Consider the following 12,448-nt stretch of genomic DNA (forward strand, 5'->3'; position numbering starts at 1 on the left):
CAAAGAAACCATTCAGTTTAACAGATTATTTTGTCATAGTTCAGTGTGTCTGTGTGACATACAGTTAGTTTTGCTATACTCATAATTTTCTCTGAATGTGTTTAAGCACTCAGTGTATGTGTTTAAAAAAAACAAAACCAAACTTCTCTAGTAGGTATACACAGAATTCAACACATTTTGAATTTGAACAGGTTTTTGTGTGATTTAGGTCTGTAAAACTCCAGTCCTGTTTATTTTTTAATTTAATTTAATTTTATTTTTTTTTGCAGTACGTGGGCCTCTCACTGCTGTGGCCTCCCCCACTGTGGAGCACAGGCTCCGGACACGCAGACCCAGCGGCCATGGTTCACGAGCCCAGCCGCTCCGCGGCATGTGGGATCCTCCCGGACCGGGGCATGAACCCCCACCCCCTGCGCCACAAGGGAAGCCCTCCAGTACTGTTTTTATGAACGTTTTAAATCTTTTTTTTCTATGTCGAATATTTAATATGAGAATATTTGGAGAATTTACAGAATTTTCTGTATTTGGTATATTTTACAGTTCTGAAATAAATAGGAAATTCAGTAACATATTTTTGCCTAAAAGACTCCTTGAATCATAGTATTAGGAAAGAAGCTAGAAAAACACATCTAATTCCACAGAAACCATTGACTTGAAGCTCATGTTTTAGCACTGTAAGCCATCATCATTGATACAGTTTGATTTTGGTAGTTTAAACATAATCCCAAAGGACATTTCACAGATGCTTTTCTTATGAAAAAGTTTGCTATCATTGTTAGGAGAGAAAGTAAGCAGAAGGGCTTTTCTAGAAGAAAAGATTCTGTGGAAAAATGGGCAGATTTTCTGAATTGAGCTAAATTGTTCCTGCATTATAGAATCCATGTCTGATCCATGTTATTTATCCACAAACAAGAACCCCTGAAGAACAAGGCTACTTCTAAAATAGGAAATTTATAAGATATTATAGCAAGCAGCATTCTAAGATGGTCACCAATATTCCTGCCCCCTGGTATATATGCCCTTTCTGATCCCTTCCCCTTGAATGTGGACTATGATTATGTTACGTTACTTAGCAGACTTGAGTGATATTACTCTGCTGGTTTTGAGGAAGTAAGCTGCCTTGTTGTGAGAGATCTCACATCTAAGACCTAAGATCTGAAGGCAGTTTATATAAGCTGAGAGTGGTCCCTGGCTGACAACTCCAAGAAAATGGGGACCTAAGTTCTGCAACCACAGGAACTGAATAATTCTGCCAATAAGTTGAATGAACTTATAAAAGAACTCTGAGTCTCATGTGAGGTTACAACCTGGCTGTCATCTTGATTTCAGACATATGAAACCTTGAACAGAGGACCCAGCTAATCAGTACTTGACTTCTGACCCATGGAAATGGTCAGATAATATATATATATATATATATATATATATATATATATATATATAGTTTTAAGCTGCTAAACTTGTGGGATATTTTACACAGTAGTAGAAAACTAATACAGATAGTTTCTATAAATTTGGTCCATATAATCTAGGATTTAACCCATCACTCAGAGGTGATATTTATGGATTTTTGCCAATAAAACCATCAATAATTTCAGAAAACAAATGAGGGCCAAGTTCTATTCATGAATGAGAGAAAGTGCACAAAGTAGGGCTTATGCTTACAAATGACAGTCATGGTTTGGGTGATTACCAACAATCAACCGATATTCACTTGCATTACTATTGTTACTGTTATTTTCCTTCCTTCCTGTCCTACCTTCCCCCCTCCCTTCCTGCCTTCCTGCCTTCCTTCCTTCTCTCATCCTTCCCTGCTTGCTCCCAAGCTTGCTCTAACTCTCTCTCTTTCCTTTTGTTCTTTCTCTCTTTCCTTCTAAAACCTTTGTTGTAATGCAAATATGCTGGGGACTATTGACTGTTGAATGATTTACATTTTAGTTCACTATCTGCCTTAAAATCCTTGACACCTCCAAACATCTGGCTATCTGAACCCTGAATGAATAAGATGTGAGTAGGATTATTTGACAGATACGGATATAGAGGGGGAAGATGTAGGATGAAAGGGTTTAATGGAGACTGGAGACTTAATGGGATATGAAAATAAAATGGACTGAATAGCTGGACAAGTTATTAAGACAATGAGATGGCCTTAAAAAGATAAAACAATATTTTTGCTGCTTTGTTTAGAGGTAACATTAACTTTGGAGGAAACTTTTGTCTGTTTAGTTTTTTAGTATATACTCAGTGCCCAGAGAAACCTTGGCATCTATGATCATAGCTTAATATAATACATTTATTGAAAGAATGAATGTTACATATTAAAGAAACTTGATGCTTAAGTAGCTTCTGAACTAATGATTCCAATCGTTAGGGATAGGAGTGAACAGAATTTCAAGCTAGAGAGATTGGCACATTTCTTTAATTAATTTAATACTTACCATAAAAGTTAAGATAAGGGGATCTTTGACAGGAATGGAATGTGAATTTAAAGTGCATGTCTGATTTCTAGAAAGGTGTTCAACACTGCTTGTCCTATGGGACTCCAAATTGTTGTATAATAGGAAAATATGGGGTGATTTTGGTTAGCACAACCTAAAGCAGACACTTAAAAGAAGAATGTAGGTTACTAAAGATAAGCTTCTTGTTTTATAATGCAGCCAGTGGCTGGCCTTATTTATTCTATGAAAAAGGATGGCCTTAGTACTAGGTCACAGGAAAACTGCTACTATAAATGCTATATAATGGCTATCATCAAAAAATCCACAAACAATAAATGCTGGAGAGAATGTAGAGAAAAGGAACCCTCCTGTACTGTTGGAGGGATTGTAAATTGGTACAGCCACTATGGAGAACAGTATGGAGGTTCCTTAAAAAACTAAAAATAGAGCTACCATATGACCCTGCAATACCACTCTGGGGCATATATCCAGAGAAAAACATGGTCCGAAAGGATATATGCACCCCAATGTTCATTGCAGCGCTGTTTATGATAGCCAAGACATGGAAGGAATGTAAATGTCCATCAACAGATGAATGGATAAAGAAGATGTGGTACATATATACAATGGAATATTACTCAGCCATTAAAAAGAGTTAAATAATGCCATTTGTAGCAACATAGATGGACCTAGAGATTGTCATACTGAGTGAGGTTAGTTAGAGAAAGAAAAATATCATATGATATCCCTGATATGTGGAATCTAAAAATAAATGATACAAAGTTGTCATCTAATCATAAATAGTGTCAAAACTGAGTTGAACTGTAGGACACCCAGCTGGTGTCTCAAGCATTGTTTGTTGGTGTGTAGGAACCCTTTACTCCCACACATTGAAACTGGGAGTAGAACCCAAAAGACTTCTGTACACCTCATGTAATGGCCATGTCAGTTCCTTATTTTTACCTAAACAGAATACTACAACCTCTCTTATAATGGACTTGACAATTAATTTTCTGAATAAATTCTTTATATTTTTGCTTTGTCAATTTCTAGATAGTATTTTAAAATATATAACCTCAGTGAATGCTTATAACCACTCATGTAGAAGCTATTATTATTTTGTTTTGGCATATATTATTTCTTTTGGTGAATATGCTTTTTTTTATGCTATTTGCTTTGTAAGAGTCTAGAACCAATTGAGATATAGATACTGGAGACAGATAGTTGAAGATAAAATATTTCACCACTAATAATGACTTTTAGGCAAAGTTCTTTAGATATGCTGATATCGACCTGGTTAACACTGCCCCCAGATTAGGCACCCCGAGATTATGCACCTAGCCTGTAATAGATAGCTTCATGCCTTTCCCTGGGACCACTTTGCACAGAGAGTGCAATGTTTGCTGTCTGTACCCTAGAAGAATACAGAAGGAGGTGAGGCATATGCGCTCATTTATATCTTCCATGTTCAGTAAAAGTCACTGGTACTACTCTGAAGAGTCAGGGGGGAAGGAAAGGGAGGAGGAGGCGGAGACAGAATATAGTCCTTCAAAGATGTTCAAGTCCTAATCCTTAGACTCTGTGAGTGTGTTGTGCTACATGACAAAGGGGAATTAAGGTCACAGATGGAACTAAGTCGCTTATCTGATGACCTTGAGATAACATGATTATGCTAGACTACCTGGGTGGGCCCAATACAACCACAAGAGTCCTTATAAGTAAAAGAAAGAGGTGGGAAATTTAGAATGAGTGAAGCAATAGAGAAAGACTGGACTGATGGATAGAATGGGGACAAAAATGGAATGAGGACACTAACTAAGGAATGTGGACAGCCTCTCTATGTTGGAAAAAGCAAGAAAATAAATTTTCCTCTAGACCCTCCAGAAAGGAATACAGCCTGTTGTCACCTTGATTTTAGTTCTGTGAGACCTATTTCTAAGTTCTGTCCTCCAGAAATGTAAGATGATACCAGGTATTATTTTAAGCTGCTAAATTTGGGTAATTTGTTACAGCAGCAATTTGAAACTATTCAGTACCCACCATGGTACAGAGCTGTTAACAGAAACCATTGTTTTTCAAGTAGAAAGAAATTTAGTGTAAGATTTGATGATTGCTAAATTGTTGGAAGGTTGAGAAGAACAGAATAAGGTGACATCACTGGACTGTTGGGATCAAAATCACACAATGTCAACTCCCACCAATGCCAATATCCCTGCCACCCCATACTGAGGAAGAAATAGTTGTGCAAAACGAAGTTAATCCTTTTTTACTTTGGAGGGTTATCTCAACATCCCCAGACCATTGTCTAACATTGAGGTGACACCCTGAATTTTGCTGAGGTTTACTTTCCATTCTCTAGCATCTATACGTATGTATGTATAGGTATTTCGCATATTTCTGCTTACCAAGTTCAGTCAACTCAATGTTATCCATGCAGTGAACAGCATAATATCCTGTAGGATAGTGAGATGATCAAGATTTTTGCAGCCAATTTATGCAGAGAACCAGAGGTGTACTGCTGACCATAAAGTAAACTGCATCTGCTTATTAAGACAGAGGAAGAAAAAAATAATTTGCACACTGAAAACTGCTTACCAGTTGTCAGAAGAATGTTGATTAACTGGAATAAAGAGACCACAAGGGGAACAGCAACCCCAGTTGCATTTAACCATCTGATCAAGTTTAAAATAATTTGCTGTCATTCTCAAATACTGATCCATCTTCTCTTCACAACACAAATATAACTTCTGCTACTTAAATGGAGACATAATAGAAATAATCACCTTGACATCCTTCCAGTCTTTTGGTGGAAATAATATCTGTGCTGCATCAGTGTTATAAGATTGAATTTGGTTTGTTATTTTGGTATAGAGGGTAAGTTCAAGGGGTTTTACCTAGGCTTTAACAAGCAAAATAATCCTCATTCTTATGAGGGAAGCAGTGTGGGAATTTTGTTAGCTGCCAAGTTTGTCAGTTCTTATTATGTAATCAAAAATGGTAGAAATAGGGGGCTTCCCTGGTGGCGCAGTGGTTGAGAGTCCGCTTGCCGATGCAGGGGACCCGGGTTCGTGCCCCGGTCCGGGAAGATCCCACATGCCACGGAGTGGCTAGGCCCGTGAGCCATGGCCGCTGAGCCTGCGCGTCCGGAGCCTGTGCTCCGCAACGGGAGAGGCCACAACAGTGAGAGGCCCACGTACCACAAACAAAACAAACAAACAAACAAAAATGGTAGAAATAAATACAGGGCTGTTTTACAAACATGCTGTTGGAGCTGAACTCAAGCCAAACCCCATTTATCAACCAGTCCATACACACTCTTATTCTGACTGGTAAACCTCAGTCACATAGGAGACCCCAAATATTATTGTTAGCTGGGAACCACTGTATGATAATCCTTTGAAAGTCAAGGTTGTTTTCTTTCTGCTGTGTAAAATGTACACCCATCTTGTTAAAAGGCCACATATCCCTTTGGGAAGCCTAGACTAATATTTAATTGGTGGACCTCCAGGGTGAAATAGATAGGGGTGGATGAACAGATCACAGGTGAAAAATATACTCCACCATTCCTATCTTCCTAAGTCATTGGATTTCTTCCATTACATTATGTAAGGCAGGGGTCCCCAACTCCCAGGCTGCAGACCAGTATTGGTCCGCACCTGTTAGAAACTGGGCCGCACAGCAGGAGGTGAGCAGCGAGTGAGTGAGTGAAGCTTCATCTGACGTTCCCCATCGCTCGCATTACTGCCTGAACCATTCCACCCTCATGACCCGGTCAGTGGAAAAATTGTCTTCCATGAAACTAGTCCCTGGTGCCAAAAAGGTTGGGGACCGCTGATGTAAAGAATTTCTAATACCTCAACTTTATTTAATTCAGGTGACTGCTGAATCCAAGTTTCTCTGAAATATTCAAACTATTAGCTGTTGCTTCTAGCTTCCTGCGTACTTTTTATTTGTTAACACTCTTAACACTTAGTATGTTCTGTATACTTATCTAAGCAGATACATATATTAATTTAATCTTCACACTAATCACATGAGGTAAATACAGTTATTATCCCCATTTTAGAGATGAGCAAAATTAGGCAAAGAGCAGTTAAACATCTTGTCCAAGTTCACAAAGCTTGTAAGTGGTGGAGGTAAAATTGAATCCAAAATATCATCCTTAATGATAAATTCAGCTCCTCTAATATTGTGTTTACTCCTCCCTAACGGAAGCCATATAATCCATTCCCACACATATTCCATAGGTTTTTCAGAATGTAAATTAGCAAAATCTTGCAGCTAATCTGTAAACCACATTTCTGATGGGTAAAGCATCCCCTTTCAAGCCAGATCTTGCATTTGTCTTCCTAAGACATGTTAGGATATGACTCTGGTTACGGATTTGAGAGCTGTGAGGGATGACTGGAGCAGGGCACGAGGATAATTGGCAAATGCTCTTGAAAGAACTTCCTAAGGTGATGTGCCTGTACCTTTGTATACTCTTTGTCATGCTGGAATTGAGTCTCTGCAAACATCTTGCTTACTGGCCAAGTGTTAGAATGTTAGAATCTGCAATAAGGGGTACTAGGAGACTACAAGTCTAGAGGTGGAAGAAACTTCTTACTTCTTCCAAGTTCTTCCTTGTGAGTTTCCTGTTTATTTCTGGTTCCTGTCAGGGTAACCTCATTAATGGTTCCTCATGCCATCAGTAGCAGTTCCTTCCAGTAGCAGTAACTGAATCCTGTTTGCAACTTTTCCAAACACTAGCACAACCAGCTTTATCTTGCACCCACCTTCATATACCAGCTCCAGCCAACCAGTGTCTCCTCCAGAGGTCTGGTCCCAGATTCTCAGGCCCCCTCCTACAAGTTTCTAAGTTTTAATAATTCCAACCACTTCCTTTGTTCTCTCAGATTCAGGGACAGTAACTGTATCCTGCAGCTGCTACCTTTCCAATACCTTAGAGTTCTCATTTTATCCTTTTGGTTACCTGGCTAACAACTTTATTCCTAGTTAATAATTTTTCATATAAAATTCTCTCTCTTCAAATAATTGCTATGATTCTGTTTCCTGACTAGCCTCTGACTGATACAGGTAAGATCATTTCAGTATCTTCAATAATTCATGGCTTTCTTCCCCCAAAGGTAAAAAGCAGCTGCTTTGGTAGGCAAGGGAACATTAATGGGATTTGGAGGTTTACGAGACTCATATTTATTGTATCTCACTTAAATATTTCCATTAAGATTCTGAGAGCCTAATTCTTTTCTAATAAGAGCTTGACTTTCACATATCAGACCTGGCAAGGTAGAGGTTTCAAATTACTTTGTATTTCTGTAAATCCTTAGATTGATTTCTGTGTCTGATTTACTGTTGTCTCGGTCTATGACTGTTAATTACAAGAAAACCATTTAGGGCAGTGGTGCCTAACCATTTTGGAACTAGGGACCGGTTTCATGGAAGACTTTTCCATGGGGGCTGGGGAGGGAATGGTTCAGGTGGTAATGTGAGCAATGCGGAGCGGCAGATGAAGCTTTGCTTGCTTGCCCACTGCTCGCCTGCTGCTGTGTGCCCCGGTTCCTAACAGGCTGCGGACTGGTATCAGTCCATGGACCGGGGGTTGGGACCCCTGTTTTAGGGACTCCAGAAAGTCTAAACTTACTGGAATAGGTGAGTTTGGGAAGCAAAATATAAAAAAAAGAAAGAGGTAAAGCCAAATATTTAAGGCCTTGTGCTGTAATTTTTTTCTTTATACTATCCAGTTCAATCAGAAGAAGCCAGCTCACCTCACCATCCCTAAATTCCTCATTGCAATACTAGTGATCATTTGCAGCAACCACTTGAACTCCAAATCCCACTCAGGGATAAGAAACTGCGTACTATGAATGATCACATGTCATGGGCCACCTGCAATCTGTAGTCCCTGGTGATGAGGTAATCACTCCCTTTAACCCAGGTCACATAAGTAATACAAAATGTCCATCTTAAGGGTCTTTCCTTGGAACCCCTTCCAGTTCTATATATTTTATTAAAGTTTACTATGAGAAACAAAAAGCACTCTAGATATTTCCAGTACAGAGTGACAATATTGAAATTTGAATTCTACAGCTCTAAGGCTGTATTTATATCTACACATGGTTTCCTTTATTTTGGAACTCCAAGGAGAGCTTTAATGTCCTGTATTTGCTGATACATCTTCCCTACTATTATTAGCCCAACACATGCGTTATGAATTCCAAAAACAGACAATATATCATACTAAAACTTATGGACTCTAAGTTTTCAATTTTTATGTTTACTGGGTTTTATTATGTCTTCCTGGATATTTGTTTTCATAGGGGTATAGATGTGGATGATTCAGTTCTTCCCTCTCTTACGTTTGATCATAGCATTTAAAGGTATCATTTGAAGTCATCCATATTGGATGTGAATACAAGTTTTGCCACATATTGGCTGTGTGACATTAGAGGAGTTAAGTTCCTTGAGCCTTGAAACCACTCATTAAAATTGATAAACTATTGATACCTATTTACAAGTTTGATATGAGTAATAAATAAGATCTTTTACACATTTTAAAAAATAATAGCCAACTTTCTTTTAAGATTTTATTTTTTTTGATGTGGACCATTTTTAAAGTCTTTATTGAATTTGTTACAATATTGCTTCTGTTTTATGTTTTGGTTTTATGGTCATGAGGCATGTGGGATCTTAGCCCCCTGACCAGGGATCCAACCCCCACCCCCTGCATTGGAAGGCAAAGTCTCAACCACTGGACTGCCAGAGAAGTCTGTTACCCATTTTTTAAAATAGACATTCTCCAAAGAAGATATACATGGCCAAAGACACATGAAAAGATGTTCCACATCACTAATTATTAGAGAAATGCAAATCAAAACTATCGTGAAGTATCACCTCACACTGGTCAGAATGGCCATCATCAAAAAGTCTACAGATAATAAATGCTGAAGACGATGTGGAAAGAAAAGAACCCTCCTGTACTGTTGGTGGGAATGTAAATTGGTACAACCTCTATAGAGAACAGTATGAAGGTTCCTTAAAAAAAACCTAAAAATAGAGCTACCGTATGATCCTGCAATCCCACTTTGGGGCGTATATCCAGAGAAAACCATAATTCAAAAGAGTCATGTACCACAATGTTCATTTCAGCTCTATTTACAATAGCCAGGACATGGAAGCAGCCTTAGTGTTCAGATGAAAGGATAAAGAAGATGTGGTAAAGAAGATGTGGTATATTTATACAATGGAATATTACTCAGCCATAAAAAGAATGAAATAATGCCATTTGCCACAGCATGGATGGACCTAGAGATTATCATACTGAGTGAAGTAAGTCAGACAGAGAAAGAGAAATATCATATGATATCACTTACATATGTAATCTAAAAAAAAAGATATAAACAAACTTATATACAAAACAGAAATAGACCCGCAGATATAGAAAACAAACTTATGGTTACCAAAGGGGTGGGATAGAGAAATTAGGAGGTTGGGATTAACAGATACACACTACTATATACAAAATAGATAACCAAAAAGTACCTACTGTATAGCACAGGGAAATATATCCAATATTTTATAATAACCTATAAGGGGAAAGAATCTTAAAAAAAATATATATGTATAACTGAATCAGTTTGCTGTGTACCTAAAACTAACACCACATTGTAAATCAACTATACTTATAAATAAATAAATAAATAAGTAAATAAATTTTAGCACAATGCCTGGCACATAATGTTAGTTATTAAGTTTAAACATGTATTAAACTTTATACATGTTTTTTCAGATACAACTGAAAACCTTTTGTACACTTTTTTATATATTGTTAAGCTTGCTGCTTTGAATGTACTACCCTTCAGAGAAAAGGTAAGGAAGATACAAAGAAGTTAGGCAAGACTCTTATCCATGCTCCTGTTTCCCAATCCTACCTCACTACAAGCTACTACTAGGAAAAGAAGCTGCCTTTTTGTGGTGTAGTCCCTGAGAGGCTGCTACTCTCCAGGAGAAGCTCCTCACTTGTCCCGGTCCTAGTCCACTGTGGCATGTGAGCGGCTATGGGGAATAGCATAGACTGATGAACTTGAGACAACACTCCAGGCTCCCCATAGCCCACTGAAGAATGCAGAAGACCCTCCAGTTTCTGCATATTTCTGAAGAGAACTACAGATATACTGACTTGACTGATAAACTGATAAAGTGGTTATAGTGCATAGGGATTTTGTGACCAAAAGGACAAAAGTTGGGAATTTACCATCAGGCACTAGCTTAACACTAATTAAGACATGAAGCATCTCAAAAGACTTTAGTTCAAGGGCCAAAAAATGGCAGATCTTTTTGGTTAAAAACTCTGCTTGGGAAAACAGAACAAGGATCTACATGTAAGAACCTTGAGTCTTCTTTGGTCTCCCTGCCATTTGCCCACCTCATTCTCCATGAGGTCTATTAAGATTCCTATTAAGATTCAGAAGTCATATTGATAGGCATGTGGGCAGGTAAATTAAATTTGAAAGCCTGAGACTTTACCCAAACTCTTAAATTAATTAAGTGATTATTTGAAACCAAGAGAAATTAAAGTTATTAAATGGAAAGTTTGAAGTTTTTTAAATTTAAGTTTTATTTATCACTACATAGCAGTTGAACTTGTGAAGACAATTCATCAATTTTAGAAAAGAACATAAATTACATTTAGCTATGTTTTCTCTGCACATCTGAGTTGTAGTGTGCCTAAATATGTGAATCTGACTTGATACCATTAGACATATTACTTCACTATAAATCAAGGGATTTTCCTTATTGGCATTTGTGTGAACTAAATTGTGTGTAGGAAGACAATATTCCCACAAAAGCAGCGGGCCTAGGCCCCAAAGCACAGAATGTATGTATATGCTTTAGAAAGTACGTCAAATATACGTCTTTTAATATAACTATGTATATTCAATCTAGGGAATAAAAACAAATAGAACCATTCATGCATTTACAATAGAAATTGACTGAAGCATCTCCTAGAGGCACAATACTTTGCAGAGCTTTCTTTGAAGAATCCAAGTTTTCTTAGAGAATCCAGAATTCCATTGTCTTCAGTAACTTCTTATTGTAAACCTCTACAACCTTCAACTTTACTTTATTCATGTTTGCTCTTTTTGGGGTCTTAAAATAGACTTCAGTTAAGCCAGCTGTTCATGAAACGGAGGAGGGAAAACAAAAAAAAGCAAGCTCAGGAAAGCACAGTGTCTGGCTTAGATTTTGCATAGTTGCTATACTAATCAATATCACCGTAATTAAAACCACCCATGATTAATGGGTTAGCATTTTTACAGGGCTTTGTTGTCTACAAAATCATTTCACAGTCTATTTTGTCTAACTGCCCAGTAGGAGCAAACCCCAAATCACCAGGCTATCTTTTGTCCTTACTTTCCATCTAAACTGTTCTTGTCTATGGAAATACCTTGCCTTGGGTTACAGTTGTGGGTTTCCCCTCTCTGTCTGGGAGGAAAAAGAACTTTTTCTCTCAGAAGCAAAAAACTGAACCTGGAAAATAGGGATTACCATTTTACTAACCATCCATTGAATTCATCTTCTCTTTAGACTCTGACCATATGTATATTGTTTGCTACGCTGAGGCTATACCTATTTGCATTATTTCTATCTGTAAGACAAAGTAGTCAATGCTATTTTTCTTTTCTTGTCTAATCAACTTAGGCTGAGACTCTAAATCTTGAGTCTAAATCTTGGCACTAAGATTAATGTAATCATGGAAAATTGACATTTTAATCATACATTAAAAAATAGCTTATATTTAGGGAGACAATTCCCTTAAGGAGGTAGTAAGACAAGCCATTATTTTTGGCTACTTAAATAGGCCAAAATGCTTAAAATAAATATTCCCTGGATATCAGGTTGTGTTTCTAATACCTCTTTATCCTGCATGAATTTCAGTGAGGGTTTTTGCACTTACAGCTGATGAGGAAAAAAATATATATTGCACGAAAGCTTTTCATGGGCTTTTGAGG

The sequence above is a fragment of the Lagenorhynchus albirostris genome, chromosome 9 (assembly GCF_949774975.1).
Source record: "Lagenorhynchus albirostris chromosome 9, mLagAlb1.1, whole genome shotgun sequence".
Lineage (NCBI taxonomy): Eukaryota > Metazoa > Chordata > Mammalia > Artiodactyla > Delphinidae > Lagenorhynchus > Lagenorhynchus albirostris.